At 43.3% G+C, this 16,562-nt stretch overlaps 1 long non-coding RNA gene across 1 annotated transcript; it reads left to right on the top strand.

Moving 5' to 3' along the window:
- The first annotated feature begins 24 nt into the window (after positions 1–24).
- LOC145541598 (uncharacterized) lies at positions 25–7,654 on the top strand. Its single transcript, XR_014079144.1, has 2 exons — positions 25–232; positions 7,360–7,654. It is a non-coding gene; the product is annotated as an uncharacterized LOC145541598 (long non-coding RNA).
- Positions 7,655–16,562: the final 8,908 nt, after the last annotated feature.

The following is a 16,562-nucleotide window of genomic DNA, read 5'->3' as shown; positions in this document are numbered from 1 at the left end:
CCTAGCAACAGGTCTCCGGGTTCTGTGAACCACAGGCAGAACCCAGGCTTTTCCCTCTGACCCCTGTCCCCACTGACCCCACTTGCTGGGGTCTGACTCTCTGCCCCTGCATTTACTGCCCGCCCCCGCCAGGAGCTCTGGGAAGAAGTTAGGCCTGATCTGATGCTGGTGTTCAGGGCTGGGACGCAAGGGCTGGGCATCCATGGCTGATCAGGGTGGGGGTTCGGTAGAGGTGAGTTTGTGCAGGGCAGCCTTGCCCTTGGGGTCCCCGCTGGGCTCCTGTGTGTGTGTGTGTGTGAGGCGAGGCTGGGGCTGAGACAGATGGTTAAGAAAAGAACTGAAGGGAGGTACTGAGTTGAGGCAGGGATGGGGGTGGATAGAGAAGCATAGGGTTTGGAGGAGGCCTGAAGTTGAGAGCCAAGCCGGGGAGTGGGGGAGAAGAACGTGCAGGGGTGTGTGTGTTGAGGGGTGGGTGGGGGCTGGAGGGTCGGTCAGGGGAGGAGGGAGATGGGCAAGAAGCCTGGGGACTACAGAGGCTGCCCCCTGGAGAGATGGAGGAAGCCTCGGAGGAGGCCCCTTGAAGGGTAAGACACTCAGAGCCAATGTCCTGTCTTGAGATTGGCAAAGTACGAAGAAATGCCAAAATGCGTTGACATAAATGTCAGACAGTGTGCATGTTTGCTTCATGACGCCTGCCTTCCTTGATCCCATCACGGGATGGTGCATCAGCTCACTTGCCCCGAGGTCCCCGTCTAAATCTGAGACCCTGTGTGTGAGGCGGACACCCTGGGATCCCTGCTCATAGGTAACGGCCGTGACCTCGAGCCCGCCGCTGCCGGCCACAGGCTCCCGGGCTTTGCCTGGTTCCCTCTGCTTCCCTAACCTTCGCCGGTCGCGCGGCCCGGGTGCCCTACACGTCTGGGACGCGGAGCCGGGGTGGGACCGGGGTTTCGAGAGGGGCGGCGAGTCCACTCCGCGGCATTGACGGTCCTCTGGCGCTCCCTGCTGGCCGCCAGAGCCCGCCCTCAATCCTGGCCAGGGGGTGGGGACGAGGAGGAGGAGACGGGGGGGGGCGCCCCCCACCCCGCCCTTTCCTATTCTCACCCCCCAGCTTCCCCTCCTGAGCCAGCATGACAGCTCCGACCCCACCCAGAACACACCTACCCCTTCACCATCCCACTCCCGCTTAAGTCCCTTCACTAGAGATGGTTCTCCACCGGGAACTACCCCGAGAAACAGAGCCAGCAGGGTAACCAGGGCACCAGTAAGGATTTTAAATGCCTCGAAGGAGTATGTTTCTCTCCTTAATCCCTAGAGTCTGGCACAGTCAATCGGGGGTTTCCCTCCTTTTCCCCCTCAAGGGTAAGTAATTCCAATCATTGAGGAGGAGGCTCTCTGTTTCTCGAATCACCTGCTTGCCGTGGTATATTGACACATCCTTGGTTGCCTCTACGAATCCGGGGTCCAGGGCCAGACTGGTGCATATAGGCAGCTGCTAAAGCATCATATGCTGCCATGAACATGCCTGTGTAGTTCTTTCTGCTGCTTCTGTACCTTGCTTGGAAGTTGTGAGAATCTTCATCCCCCATCACCCACCACCATCCCTTTCTGGAGTCTTGCCACCTTTCCCTGAGATGTCTGGGGTTCACAGAAATCTGTACTCTCTCTGACTCCCTTCTTCTTCCCTACCTGGGTGAGCCCAGCTTTCTTACCACCCCCTCACTCCCCACTTTTCCATCTTGATATTTGCCTCGAGGCATCTAGGAAAATCTGATGGATTTAGGTGGTTGGAAACCAATTTAGGCATAATATTTTCTGTTTTCTGTTCTGTTCCATCCTCCCTCTGAGACAATGATCTTTTTGAAAAGGGAGAGGGGGAAAATATCTGGAGGAAAAAATATCTAGGTTAAAGTCTCAAAAAATATTAATATTGTCCTGCCATATAGAGAAGTATAGTGCTATTAATAGGTACTCACCGAGTATTGGGTGTGAGGAACCACTTTATTTCTGTTATATTCCATTCTCTGTGTGTCTTATATTCCATATAAGTGGACTCATGCAAATAAACTGTATTAAACATGTTTCAAAATGGATGCTATGGAAGCTCCTTGCACTGTCAACTATATGATGATATTGATGTTAGTTGCTGTAACAAACATCCTCAAGTCTTAATAGCTTACCAAGGTCCAGTGTGGATTCTCCTTGTCAGGTGGATCTTTTGGGAGATTCTCTCCTAAGCAGTGAAGGGTCTAAGCCCCTTCCATCTTGCAACTCCATGATCTCCAAGGTCACTATGGAAGGGAAAGAGAGAAAGCAAAGCAAAGGCCCTTCTGCTCTTAACAAACTCATCGCCATGTCCATTCACTGACCTCTGGTGGGAACCAGGCACGTGGCTAGTTATGTTGCAAGGGGCTAGCGATGTGGTTTAACTGTGTTCCCAGGGGCATCAAAGCAGTTTGTGCTGTATTTCTTTTGAGAATTAAAAGAATGGTTGGAAGTAAGCAAAAAGAGCTTTATAAACTAGTTGTAAACAAAGAAAAAAAGCAGGCCAGTCACAATCTCAAGGATGAAAATATCTGCACCTGAAACTAATACAACACTGTACATCAACTATACTTCAATTAAAACCAAAAATTAAAAACATTATCAACTTTAGTATGATGTTAAAAGAACAATTCACCAGGACCACGAATACAAAAAAAAGTTTAATATTAGGAAGTCTATGAATAAAGGTAATTCTATCAATATGCCTCAGGAGAAAAAGACATGACCATTGGGATATATGCCAAGATGGCATTGAAAAATTCAATATCCATCCTGATTTTTAAAATTCCAAATGATTAGTATACAAAGACACTGTATCAACTTGATAAAAAAAAATATATGAACCCAACAGATAACATTAAAATTTGCATTAAAAACATTCTTGTTGGGGCTTCCCTTGGTGGCTCTGTGGTAAAGAATCCACCTGCCAATGCAGGAGACACGGGTTTGATCCCTGGTCCAGGAAGATCCCCATGCTCCAAACAACTAAGCCTGTGTGCCATAACTATTGAGCTTGTGCTCTAGAGCACAGGAGCCATAACTACTGAAGCTCGGGTGCCCTAGAGCCTGCGCTCTGCAACAGGACAAGCCACTGCAATGAGAAGCGTGCACATGACAAGTAGAGAGGAGCCCCTGCTCACCACAACTAGAGAAAAGCCACTGCAGCCACAAGACTCAGCATACCCCAAGGTAAATAAATAAAATTATTAAAAAATGAAGACATTCTTGTTCAAGTTAGAGACATGACAGATTTTCTTCTGTCACTACAATCATTTAACATTGTTTTGGATGCTCTGGCTACTGCAAAAAGACCAAAAAATTAAGTTTTCTTCCTTTTCTTTTTCTTTTTTTAATAACGGCAGATGCTATGATCAGGTACTGTGAAAATCCAAGAAAATGGTTAGTTAATGAAAAATGATAAGAATTGAATGTAATTCTATGCAACTTAAAAGGAGATTGGGCTTGACTTATATGCATGAATATGAATAGATTTCTGTGACAAATTGTTATGAGACAAAAGCAAGATGCAGAACAGAATGTATAGTGTGACCTAGTCTGTCTGTGTGTGTGCACACATGTGTACATGCGTGCATGTGTTCGGGTGTGTGTATGGTAAGTACAATCCTAGGAGGCTAGCACCATATTTCTGGAGACATTATGATGTGGGAGTGTGGTGATGGTTATTTTTATTTCTATATTGTTTATTTTTTCATACAATGACCACGTTACTTTTGTAATCTTGAAAAAAAATGATAGAAAAAGATATCCATTCATATTGGCAGCAGCAAAGGAAATTCTTAGAAATAAATAGATTTAGCAAGAAATACACAGGATCTTTAAAAAGAAAAATTTTTAATTTTTACCGAAGGATATAGAAGAAGAATTGAGTAGAGACTTACAGCATTTCTGAATGATGACTCAATATTGTAAAGAGATAAATTTCATCCAAATGGAATTAGGAATTTGACATGATTGCAATCAAAGCCCCAGACTTTTTTTTTCCCCCCAGAAGCTGACAAAATAATGTCTTATTTGGAGCATTAGAGCACTTAAAGAAATATTGAAAGGGAAGACTAACAAGAGGATGTTCACTGTGGCACACTAAAATGTGTTATAAAACTATGAAAACAGTACGTTGCTAGTGTCACTCCAGGCAGAAAAAACCCAATGACCTAAGAGATTGAGCAAGTAAGTTGGTCTAAGATAGGACTGGAATGTCTTAAACCAAAGACACTGGACTCTATGGAGTCCCTAAAGATATTAAAAGTCACAGGCTTGGACTTTCCTGGTGGTGCAGTGGATAAGAATCCACCTGCCAACGCACGGGACTCAGGTTGGATCCCTGGTCCAAGAAGATTCCACCTGCCAAGGAAGAACTAAGCCCACACCCCACAACTACTGAGCCTGTGTGCTGTAACTGCTGAAGCCCGGGCGCCTGGAGCCTGTGCTCCACAAGAGAGGCCACCTCAGTGGAAGCTGGCGTACTGCAAGGAAGAGTAGCCCCCCCACTGGAACAACTAGAGAAAAGCCCACGCAGCAAGGAAGACCAAGCACAGACAAAAATAAAATTAATTAATTAAAAAAATAAAATTCACAGACTTAAAAAAGCAGCTCTTTTTGCACTCTGGCCCAAAACAAAACAGGTTGAAACACACATCTGGAAGTCTGTAGAGCCCCTTTCTGTTGAACCCATAGAATCCCTTGATACAATGAATCAGAATAGAAAGCCCAGAAATAGAGCCAAGCTTATGTAAGTATGCATTGTATGCTCATGTGGCATTCAGCCAGTGGAGAAAGTGTGGATTACTCAACACGTGGTGCTGGGGGAACTAGCTAAGTATTTGGAAAAAAAGAAAAATATATACAAATTTATTTTTAAAATAAGAATTTTATATATTTAAGGAGTATAACCTGAAGTGTTGATATGTATCGACCTAGTGAAATGATAACCACAGTCAACCACAACTTAACATCGATACCTCACATAGGTATCATTTTTTTGTGTCTGGACCTGAAATCTACTCTCTTGGCAAATTTCCAGCATTAAGTACAGTATCATGAACTATAGGCACCATACTGTATGCTAGATCTCTATTTGTATTCATCCCATATAACTGCAACTTTGTAGCCTTGGACCAACATCTCCCTCTCCCCCAAGACCCCCACCTCTGGTCCCACCATTCCACTCTCTGCTCCTCTGTACTCAACTTTTTGGGTTCCCATATAAGTGAAATCATGCAGTTTCTGTCTCTCTGTGTCTAGCTTGTTTCACATGGCATAATGTCCTCACAGTTCATCCATGTCGTTGCGAATGGCAGGATCTCCTTCCTTTGTGAAGGCTGAATAATATTCCATTGTCCGTATATACACCACAATTTTGTATCCACTCATTGGCTCATGGACACTTAGGTTGTTTCCACATTTTGACTACTATGTCAGTGCTGCAATTAGCATAGGCACACAGACGTCTCTTTGCCATACTAATTTCATTTCCTTTGAGTATATACCTGGTAGAGGGATTCCTGGGTGAAATAGTAGCTCTATTTTCAGTTTTCTGAGGAACCATTATACTGTTTTTCAGTATAAGTGAAAAGTGGCTGTACCACTTAACATCCCCCCTGGCGATGCACAAGGATTTCAATTTCTCCACATCCTTACCAACACCTGTTCTTTCTGAGTTTCTTTGAAAGGAGCCATCCCGATGGGTGTAAAGTGATTTCCCATTGTGAAATTATGTTATTTTTGAATTAGAAGAGTAATGAGTGAATAGATTCTCATTGTCCATCATTCAAACAATATTGATACAGCTGGAGCCCTATTGATTCACCATCCAATCCCGTTTCCCAGAAATAAGCATGAATTCAACAAATACTGACATTGATGCCATGGAGCAGCTGAGCCCGTGAGCCACAGCTATGGAGCTTGTGCTCTAGAGCCCATGTGCCACAACTACTAAGGTCTATGTACCCAGTGTGCCCTAGAGCCAGTGCTCCGCAACAAGAGAAGCCACTGCAATGAGAAGCCTGTGAACGGCAACTGGAGAGTATCTCCCACTTGCTGCAACTAGAGAAAAGCCCACACAGCAACAAAGAGCCAGCACAGCCAGAAATAAAATAAATCATACATATATAAAAAAAAATACTTGAGTCCCTGTGATGTGCCTGACACTATTCTATGCTGGGGACACAGCAGTGAACAAAATAAGGTTCCCCCTATTACAGTGGTTGAATGAGAAAATAGGAAATAAGCCTCTGGTGACTCTATTTGGGGATGTTGTCTTCAGGACGCTGGCCCCACTACCACCATAAGTGACCATGAGTGGGGAGAGGGAGGGAGCTGGGACAAAGGAGCCAACTAGTGCCCACAGACCCAGGCACCTCCCATAAAATATCCCCAACTGGGTTGTTTATCCTCCAGGCCCTGTGGGCCCCGGGCCTATGAGCTTTTCAAGAGCTTACAACTATGTCTGAAGCCTGGAAATGATTATTGACTCTAGAATACAGAAAGGAAACCACAAAATGAAGAATAAATGTTTTAATTAAATGCATACAAACAGAGTATTCCAACTCCATGAATTGTTAATTTTAGCGTTCATACAGCATTTCACACATTTGAAAGTAATCTGTGGATTTGATTTCCTCGTTTCTCAAGAATTCCCAATTATACACAGAGTTTTGGAAGAAAATCAAAGCAAATCACGAATTAAATGAGTTATTCATAGACCAAGATTTCAAAAGTGTATTTACAAAAATCCTCTCACTTTTTTTCCCCCCAAATTATATTTAGTGTCGATGCAAATTACACTTTGTGTCGATGGAGTGCATTTTTAATCTGTTTGCAGTGGCGGGGGGGTTTAGGGCTGAGTCATGTACCTGGCAAGGCTGGATTGTCTACAGATGGCCCAGGTGGGTTGTCACTAGTAGGACTGTGCAAGGCCAGTGGCCCTCCCTGACCCCAACCATCTTTGCATGGAATGATTCTGTTATTCCGTGTTGGCAGTCTGCTGAGCCTGAGGGTGACAGGCCTCTTCAGAGGCACTTTCAAGGGCCTCTTACAGGGAAAGGATAATTCAGAACCTTGGTGGTATTCATCTCAGTGACTGGTCATGGGCCAGCTCTGACCTTGGCGCCTGGCCCCAAACCTCAGCCTGCTGTGGGACTTGTCCTGGATATTGTAAATGACTCCCTGCTGTGTTCTGATGTCTGATTTCTCAACACTGGTGTTTCTGAGAAGTGAACTCCCAGTGGTCCAGACTAACAGCTCTGCTAGGCAGCAACAGAAACTGTCCCTTTCCTCCTGACCTTGATGTTCTAGGAGTGGCGGCTCTCTCCATCAGGAAGCTGACCGATGTTGTCTATCTGCGGGAGTTTCTGCCAGTCACCATGTCATCACCTTGGGAAAATCTGATGACCAGGAAGAAGCTTCTTGTGCTCTGATCCAAGTTATTCCAACCATTCCGTTATTCTCCTCGCCTGAGACTCCAGCTCTGACACACTTTTTTTTTTTTACCTCAAATAAGTATTTCAATACTGTCATACGTCTGTCTTTTTTTTTTAAGATTTTTTTGATATGAACCATTTTTAAAGTCTTTATTAAATTTGTTCCAGTATTGCTTCTGTTTTAGCTTTGGTTTTTCTGGCCACAAGGCATGTGGGATCTTAGCTTCCTGAACAGTGACCGAACTTGCAACCCCCGCATTGAAAGGCAGTCTTAACCACTGGACCACCAGGGAAGTCCCCATAAAGTTCCATCTTTAAGCATGAAACTTGATTTCTCTGAATATGAAATATTGCCCTTGAGTACATATATGTGAAGTAAAAGCATAAAGAACTACTGAGAATGATAAACCGTGAATAGGGTAATGCCAACTACCTCTTGGTGATGGTGGAAAGAAGGTTACTATATATTGGTCACACATAATGTTTTAGATTGGGCGCCGGGGACACAAGACTTCATTATATTATTCTGTGTAGTATTATTGGTAAGTCAGAAATGTTTAATAATAAATTAGAAAGAAAAGATGGCATCTGCTCCTATGGGGGGTTAATCGCATTTGTCATTCTCAACACTTGCTGATTTCTTCTCCACGCCTCTTTGCAGTCAGTGGTTTTTCTCTTTCTCTTGTGACTTCTCTTTCTCTGCCAACAACCTCCTCTTCTCGTTCCTTGAAACTTGATTGACATTCTACTGTCTAACTTGACATTCATTTTTGTTAATAACTCTCTCTCTTGTTGGGTGTCCCCCCTAAAAATGTCTCTTTATCTCCTTGGAAACTGAGTGGTCTTAAAATATCTCAATGTCTCTTACCTGCCACCTCTGCGTGTACCACATGGAATCACAGAATTTTAGAGCGAGGACAACCTGAGATCATCTATTCCAAACTTCTCATTACAGAGAAGAAAAGAATGGAGACTTGGAGATTAAGCTTCATCTTCAGTAACACCAAATGAAGCCGACCTCAGGTTTCCATGAGATTGCACACCAGGGGCTAATCTTTAGTCCTGTCCTGAGATGCTGCAGTGGTGGGAGGGAGGTTGATGGATACCTGAACCGAACACAAAAACTAATAAGAAAACCCTAGGAAAACTGAAAGAGGTTGGATCTCTCTCTTTCTCTCTCTCTCTCTAATCGTAGTCTGGACTTCCCTGGTGGCTCAGTGGTAAAGAATCTGTTCGCCAATGCAGGAGACGTGGGTTTGATCCCTGGGTCGGGAAGATCCCCTGGGGAAGGAAATGGTAACCCACTCCAGTATTCTGCCTGAGAAATCCCATGGACAGAGGAGCCTGGTGGGCTACAGTCCATGGAGTCACAGAGTCCGACATGACTGATCAGCTAAACAACAACAATGGTAGTCTAGAGCAGAAGAGGGCCAGATACCATAAAACAGGGCTCGGACCATGCCATTTCTCTCCTTCATGTTGCTCTGGGGAAAATCACTGTATACTCTACTTTCACTGTATGGCAAGAAAATAACATGAGCCCATGTTAATGTGATGCTAGCCTAGAATAGCGAGGCAGCACTGGAGCAGATACAGGGGCGTCCCAGCTGGACACACTTGAATGTTCCCTCTTCCAAGGGATGGGGAGTTGTGAGAGGGAGGCAGCCCCTGGAAAACAAAGTGTCTGGGGAGGAGATTCTGGAAGATTCACTGAGAAAGAGTATGGCCTGGTTAGGAGAGGGAAAGAAGAGTGGTTGCTTTCAGACAGACTCTCTGACTGCCCAAGGACATACTGCCAGCCAAGGTCGCTGGTGGTTCCAAAGACACAGGAGTTCAGGAGGGAAAAATGTTGAGACGTCTGAGGAGGGTAACTGTTATAAAAGAAAGGGAATGGACAGAAGAACCTGTATCAAAGGAAACAGAACTAATGGATCAAAGGAATAAGCATTTAAAATAAATAAAACAAATGGGGCTTCCCTGGTGGCTCAGTGGTAAAGAATCCACCTGCCAGTGCAGGAGACACAGGTTCGATCCCTGGTCGAGGAAGCTCTCACATGCTTTGGAGCAACTAAGCCCGTGTGTCACAACTACTGTAGCCAGAGTGCCCTAAAGCCCGTGCTCCGAAACAAGAGAAGCCGCCGCAAGAAGAAGCTCGCACACTGCAACTAGAGAGTGGCCCGTGACTAGAGAAAAGCCCACGTAGTAACAAAGACCCAGTACAGCCGAAAATAAATAAGTAAGTAAAATCATTTAAAATAAATAAATATAACAAATATTCTCAGAGAGAGGAGGGAAGATACTGGAAACACGAAGCTAGAGGCCAGCATAAAAGATGAATGAATTTAAATAATACACTGGATATGAAAACTGAGTGAAATACTTAATGGATGCACTGAATAGCAGCTGGATGTAGACAACAGCTAGTAGGTGGAAGACCATTTTTAGCAACTCTCTCAGAAGGCATCAGAAAGAGATTAAGAATAAGAGCTAATATACAGAGGATTGAGGTTAAAAAAATAGAAATCTAAAGTAGTAATGAACATTTCTTAAGAAGAAAAAAATGGGAAGGGATGAAATATTTGAAGAAGAAAATGACCAAGAATGTCCAGAGGAGGGACTTTCCTGGCAGTCTGGTGATTAAGACGCTATCCTCCCAGCGTGGGGGACGTGGGTTCAATCCCTGGTTCAGTTCAGTTCAGTTCATTTCAGTCACTCAATCATGTCTGACTCTTTGCGACCACATGGACTGCAGCACGCCAGGCTTCCCTGTCCTTCAGCAACTTCCAGAGATTGCTCCAACTCATGTCCATCAGGGTCAGTGATGCCATCCAATCATCTCATCCTCTGTCGTCCCCTTCTCCTCCTGCCCTCAATCTTTCCCAGCATCAGGGTTTTTTCTAGTGAGTCAGTTCTTCGCATCAGGTGGCCAAAATACTGGAGTTTCAGCTTCAGCATCAGTCCTTCCATTGAATATTCAGGACTGATTTCCTGAATCCTTGGTTGGGAAACTAAAATCCCACATACTGCACAATGTGACCAAAAAAATTTAAAAATGTCCAGAAGAGACCTCAAATTGAAAAAATCTCATCTCTAAGAAGGAAAAGCAACAAGAAAAAAACATCCACACCTAGACACAGTACAATGAAACATTCTTTTCCTCAAATTTGGGAAGATTTCATGGATGACCAACAAGGACCTACTGTAGAGCGCAGGGAACTGTGCTCAATGTTATGTGGCAGCCTGGACGGAAGGGGGCTTTGGGGGAGAATGGATAGTTGTATATGTATGGCTGAGTCCCTTCGCTGTCCATTTGAAGCTATCACAACATTGTTAACCGGCTATACCTCATAACAAAATAAAAAGTTTAAAGTTTGGGAAGAGTTTAGCCGTACTTTTTTTTTTATTCTTTATTTTGCTCTTCTCCTCTGGGACTTCTTTTATGTGTATGCTGGTATGCTCAATGGTACCCTATAGATTTCCGAGGCTTTATTCATTTTTATTCATTCCTTTCCTTGGATCAAGGCTTCCCCAGTGACTCAGCAGTAAAGAATCTGATGGCAATGCAGGAGCTGAAGGGAGATGCGAGTTCAATCCCTGGGTTGGGAAGATCCCCTAGAGAAGGGAAAGACTACCCACTCCAGTATTCCTGCCTGGGAAGCCTATGGACAGAGGAGCCGGGTAGGCTACAGTCTGTGAGGTCACAGAGAGTCAGACATGACTGAGTGACTCACACACACATATTCTCTGAAGTATGTAGCCCTTGAGTTCTGTTACCCACTTATCCCCATCTCCCGCCTTTTTTAACTTCTTATTTCAAAGTCCAGTTTCCTAGGCTTCAGTCCTGGTTCAGTATAATTCAGTGGTAAGCCACTAAACTCTAAAGATTTCCTAAATGCCTTGCTTATACACCTTTTACCCTCTGACGAGGACAGTCTGTGTCTGAAGACGCACATTCAAACTTTACTAAACAGACTTAGCTTTTGCTTCCTGAGTACACGAGGCCTGAAGGTCAGTCAGAGGTGAGTGTCTGCAGCCTTTTCCCAAAGGTCTTTCCTAACCATGTACATGTGCACAGTCTTCTAGATCCCTAGGGACATGGAAGAGCTTTGCAGAGTTCCCTGTGGTTTTCTAGTTCTCCCGGGCTTACTTTCAAACTGTTGTTGTTGTTGGCCAGGCTTTTGTTTGTTCCAACCAAAATCACAACCCTAGGCAGCTGAGAAATGACTAGCAGATCACTATTGTTTTGGGTGATGTCCTAGGAATACTACCCCCACTGCCCCCACCCCACCCCACGAGCTGTGAGTTACATCAAATAGCCATAACACCTTGGGAATGGAGATTTTTCAGGTAGCTTCTAATTTGGACAAAATACTGACTGTGCTCTGGGGCTTCCCAGGTGGCCCTAGTGGTAAAGAACCCGCCTGCCAATGCAGGAGACATGAGACACGGGTTCAATCCCTGGGTCTGGAAGATTCCCTGGTGGAAGGCATGGCAACCCACTCCAGTATTCTTGACTGGAGAATCCCATGGAGCCTGACAGGCTACAGTCCACAGGGTCACGAAGAGTCAGACACGACTGAAGCAGCTTAGCACGTAGCATGCACACATTGACTGTGCTCTAGGAATGTGCCTTTAACAGAGCTCCAGAAGAAATTGATCTTCTCCATCAGCTTTGAGACTGCTAATTTTCAAGGCTACTGGGCCAGCAAGCTGGGGAGGGAGAGAGGACAGGAAGAGCCCCAAGTTAAAAGGCCACGGACACCACTGTCCTATTGAGGTTCAGGAGTTTCTCTTGGATAGATAATTTTCAGTTCAGTCAGTGGCGCTGGTACATTCCTAGAGTTCTGAAATGGTTGGTTTTAGTTGTATTGTCAGTATTTTTGTTATTTTTGTGGGACAGTGGTTCACCAAGAACCACACTTCACTACCCCAGAAGTTGACCTCCCTAGAAAGCATTTAAAAAAAAAAAAGTGCCTCAGGAAGATGGGAAATGAATTGAATTGAGGATGACACAATGAGATAGGCAAGTTATATAAATAAATTATTAAAAAACCCAGGGAATTCAGAAATAAAGCTGTACGCTAGACGTGTGACTGGGGAAGGGGCATGAGGAACTGATGGATGGAGGAACACTGGAGGGTGCTGAGACTATGTTACAGAACTTGTCCTTTTTAAGGAAACGCATAGATTTGTTAAGAAGTTGACAGGGAGACTTCCCTGTGGTGCAGGGGATAAGAATCCACCTGCTGATGCAGGGGATATCAGTTCAATCCCTGGTCCTGGAAGATTCCGCATGCTATGGAGTAACTAAGCCACAGCCCAGGCTCCACAACAAGAGAAACCAGCTGCAGCGAGAAGTCAACTCACTGCAACTAGAGAAAGCTCAAGCAAAGCAACGAAGACCCAGCTCAGCAAAAAATAAATAAATAAACAAAATGTTAAAAAGAAGTTGACCGGGGTAAGAATAAACATAAGTAAGGATCATAATAAGCTAGGATTAACCATGAGAAGCATATAAATGAAATGCATTATTTTCTACAGAATAATTTGATCTTGCCAATGGAAAGTAGAAAATCCAAACTTTCTCACTGAAGAAAGGGCATTGTGAACCATTCCAAAGATGGAAAGGAGTAGAAAGAAAGTATAGTAAACAGAAAACACAAAATGAGATAGTCAGTAGAAGCCCTAACACAACATTAATAAATATAAACGAGGATAAATTAAACTCACAAATCAAAATACAGAGACTCTGACTGGCTCTAAAATCAACATGCAATAATATTTTTTTTAAATAAGAGACTGTCAAAGCAAAATTGGAAAAAAAAAAATTCTGGCACATTAAAAAAAGAACGAACTCCACAGTAGCAATTTTAACATCAGAAGAAAACAAGTGAATTTAAGGTAAAAATTAACAAAGGGAAAATAGAGATGCTATACGCTAATAAGGAAAATAATAAATTAAGGAGAAACAACAGGAATTCCCTGGTGGCCTAGTGGTTAGGATTCTGGGCTTTCACTGCTGTGATCTGGGCTCATTCCTGGTTGGGGAACTGAGGTCCCACAAGCTGTGCAGCATGACCAGAAAAAGAAGAAGAAATAACATCATAAACATATACATGCCCAGCAATGTGCCCTCAAAATACATAAAGCAAAAAACAACTAAAACGGGGAAAATGGGGAGGGGAAGAATAGGAGCAGGGAATTAAGACATACAAACTATCATGTATAAAGTAAGCTACAGGGATATATTGTACAACATGTGGAATATAGCCAATATTTTATAATAACTACGAATGGAGTCTAACCTTAAAAAACTGTGAATCACTATATATGTTATACACCCAAAACTTATATATTAATACATCAACTATACCTAAATAAATAAATGAAATGAAACAGTGAGGGAAATGAATGTATCAACAGTTACATTTGGAGATGGTATCACAACTCTTTCAGAATAGGATACATCAAGCAGATAAAAAATAAGCAAGATAGAGCTTCCCTTGTGGCTCAGCTGGTAAAGAATCTGCCTGCAGTGCGGGAGACCTGGGTTCAATCCCTGGGTTGGGAAGATCCCCTGGAGAAGGGAAAGGCTACCCACTCCAGTATTCTGGCCTGGAGAAATCCATGGACTGTGTAGTCCATGGGGTTGCAAAGAGTTAGACACGACTGAGCGACTTTCAAAAAAAAATAATAAGCAAGATAGAATATTTGACTAACACAGCTGATAATCTTAAACTAAAATATATATGCACACATAACTCTTTATACTGACCCAACAAAGAAAATCTCCACAAATTACAAAGAATGACACTGGTTATATTTTCCAACCATAATGAAATACAGTTAGGATTGAATAAAAGGAGAACTCTTAAAAAATCTCATATTCCTAGGAAAAAATTAAAATTACCTTTGGGCTAAAGAGGAAATGGCAAGGGAAATTATGAAATACTTAGAACTGAATTATAATGCTAAGGTTTGTGCTGAATTACAATGTCCAAATTTGTACTAAAGCAGCACATAAGGGAAATTAAAACCTTGACTACATTTATTAGAAAGCAAGAAACACTGAGAATAAAAGGTGTTAGTGTGTAACTCGAGAAGTTAGAAAAAAAAAAGACAGCAACATAGTAAACCCACAGAAAGAAGGAGGAAGGCAATAAAAATGGCAGAAATGAAAAGAGAGCAAAACAGTGGACAAAATGAACAAAACCAAACACAGATCTTTTAGAAACATTAAATACAAATTTCAGAAAAGAGTAACTAAGCAAAAAAGCACTGTGTTCAGCTGAATGTGGGATTTTCTTGCCCATGCTTGTTACCTTCAGGCTGCAAGTTGGTACTACTGCTGTGAAGAACAGTATGGAGGTTCCTTGAAAAACTAAAAATAAAGCTACTACAGGATCCAGCAATCTTACTCCTGGACATATACCCACAGAAAACCATAATTCAAAAAAATACATGCCCCCTCAAGGTTCACAGCAGCACTATTTACAGTAGCCAAGACATGAAAGCAACCTAAATGTCCATCAAAAGATGAATGGACAAAGAAGATGTGGTACATATATACAACGGAATTTTGCTCAGCCATAAAAACGAATGAAATAATGCCATTTGCAGCAACATGGAAGGACCTAGAGATTATCATACTAAGTCAGATGGAGAAAGATACGTATTACATAATTTATGTAGAATCCTTAAAAAATGATACAAATGAGCTTATTTACAAATCAAACTCACAGCCTTAGAAAACAAATTTATGGTTACCAAAGGAAACAGTGGCTGGGGAGGGGAGGTGCATAAATTAGGAGGTTGGGATTAACAAATATGCACTACTATATATGGGTCTTCCCTGGGGGCTCAGATGGTAAAGAATCTGCCTGCAATGCAGGAGATCTGGATTTGGTCCCTAGGTTGGGAAGATCCCCTGGAGAAGGGAATGGCAAACCACTTCAGTATTCTTGCCTGGGAAATCCCATGGACAGAGGAGCCTGGCGGGCTACAGTCCATGGGGTCACAAAGAGTCGGACACGACTGAGCAACTGAGCACACACACAATAACCTATATGGGAAAAGAATCTGAAAGAAAAAATGTGTACATACAACTGAGTCACTTGGCTATACACCTGAAACTAACACAACATCATAAATCAGCTATACAGCAATTTAAAATAAAAAATTTTTAAAAAGAAGAGAAAAAAAATGACACCAGATAAAACACTGGTGAAAGGATATTATGGAAACAGGAACTGAGAGCTTCAAATGCTCCAATTTAACCTTGGCTAAAATTATAGTTGGAATGAAGGTCACAGACCACAGCTTGAAAGTCTCAGGAGGAATTCACTTTTGAAAATGCAAAGTACGATTCTTGATCCTGGCTCACAGCCTGGAGATGAGTGTCGCCAGCTTGTGAGTGCCCCGAAATCCTTCCATCTCCCAAACAGTTCAAATTCCTTGTAGGGTGAACTGCCCTCTGGACCCTACAATTGCTTAGGCCTTGCTAAGTCTTTTTTGGTTCTTTATTGGCCCCGTCATGAGCATGCACAACTTCCCCTACCAGGTAGTCAAACCCCCAGCCCTGGAAGTGAAAGCACAGAGCCTTAACCACTGGACCACCAGAGCAGTTCCCTTGCTAAGTCTTTTAGTAGCTGGAGAGCGAAGGAGCAGCTGCTTTGCTGAAGGAAGGAGGCAGCGGCCCTCCTACCCCAGGGCAACCTCAAGCTCTCTTAGTGCTACAGGAGCAGAGTTGAGAACCTACAGTTCATCTCAGAAACCTCAACTCCCAGAGCCAAACTCAAGAGGAGACAGATTATTCCTCCTTTAGACCTGCCTCTTTTACTTAAAAAAAAAAAAATTGTGGTAAAACATAAAATTGACCACCTTAAACATGTGTAAGTGTACAGTTCAGGAGAAATAAATCCATTCATGTAGCTGTGCAACCAACCTCCATCCTCTTTCATCTTGGAAAAATAAAACACTATGCCCATGAAACGACACCTCCCATACCCCCTGGACCCCAGCCCTGGTAACAACCGTCGACTTTCTGTCTGTAAGAGTCTGACCATGGGAGGGACCTCA

Source organism: Giraffa tippelskirchi, chromosome 3, assembly GCF_054371585.1.
Source record: "Giraffa tippelskirchi isolate mGirTip1 chromosome 3, T2T-mGirTip1v1.2.pri, whole genome shotgun sequence".
NCBI lineage: Eukaryota > Metazoa > Chordata > Mammalia > Artiodactyla > Giraffidae > Giraffa > Giraffa tippelskirchi.
Note: the sequence above shows the minus strand (reverse complement) of the source record. Positions and strands in the feature narration are given on the sequence as shown.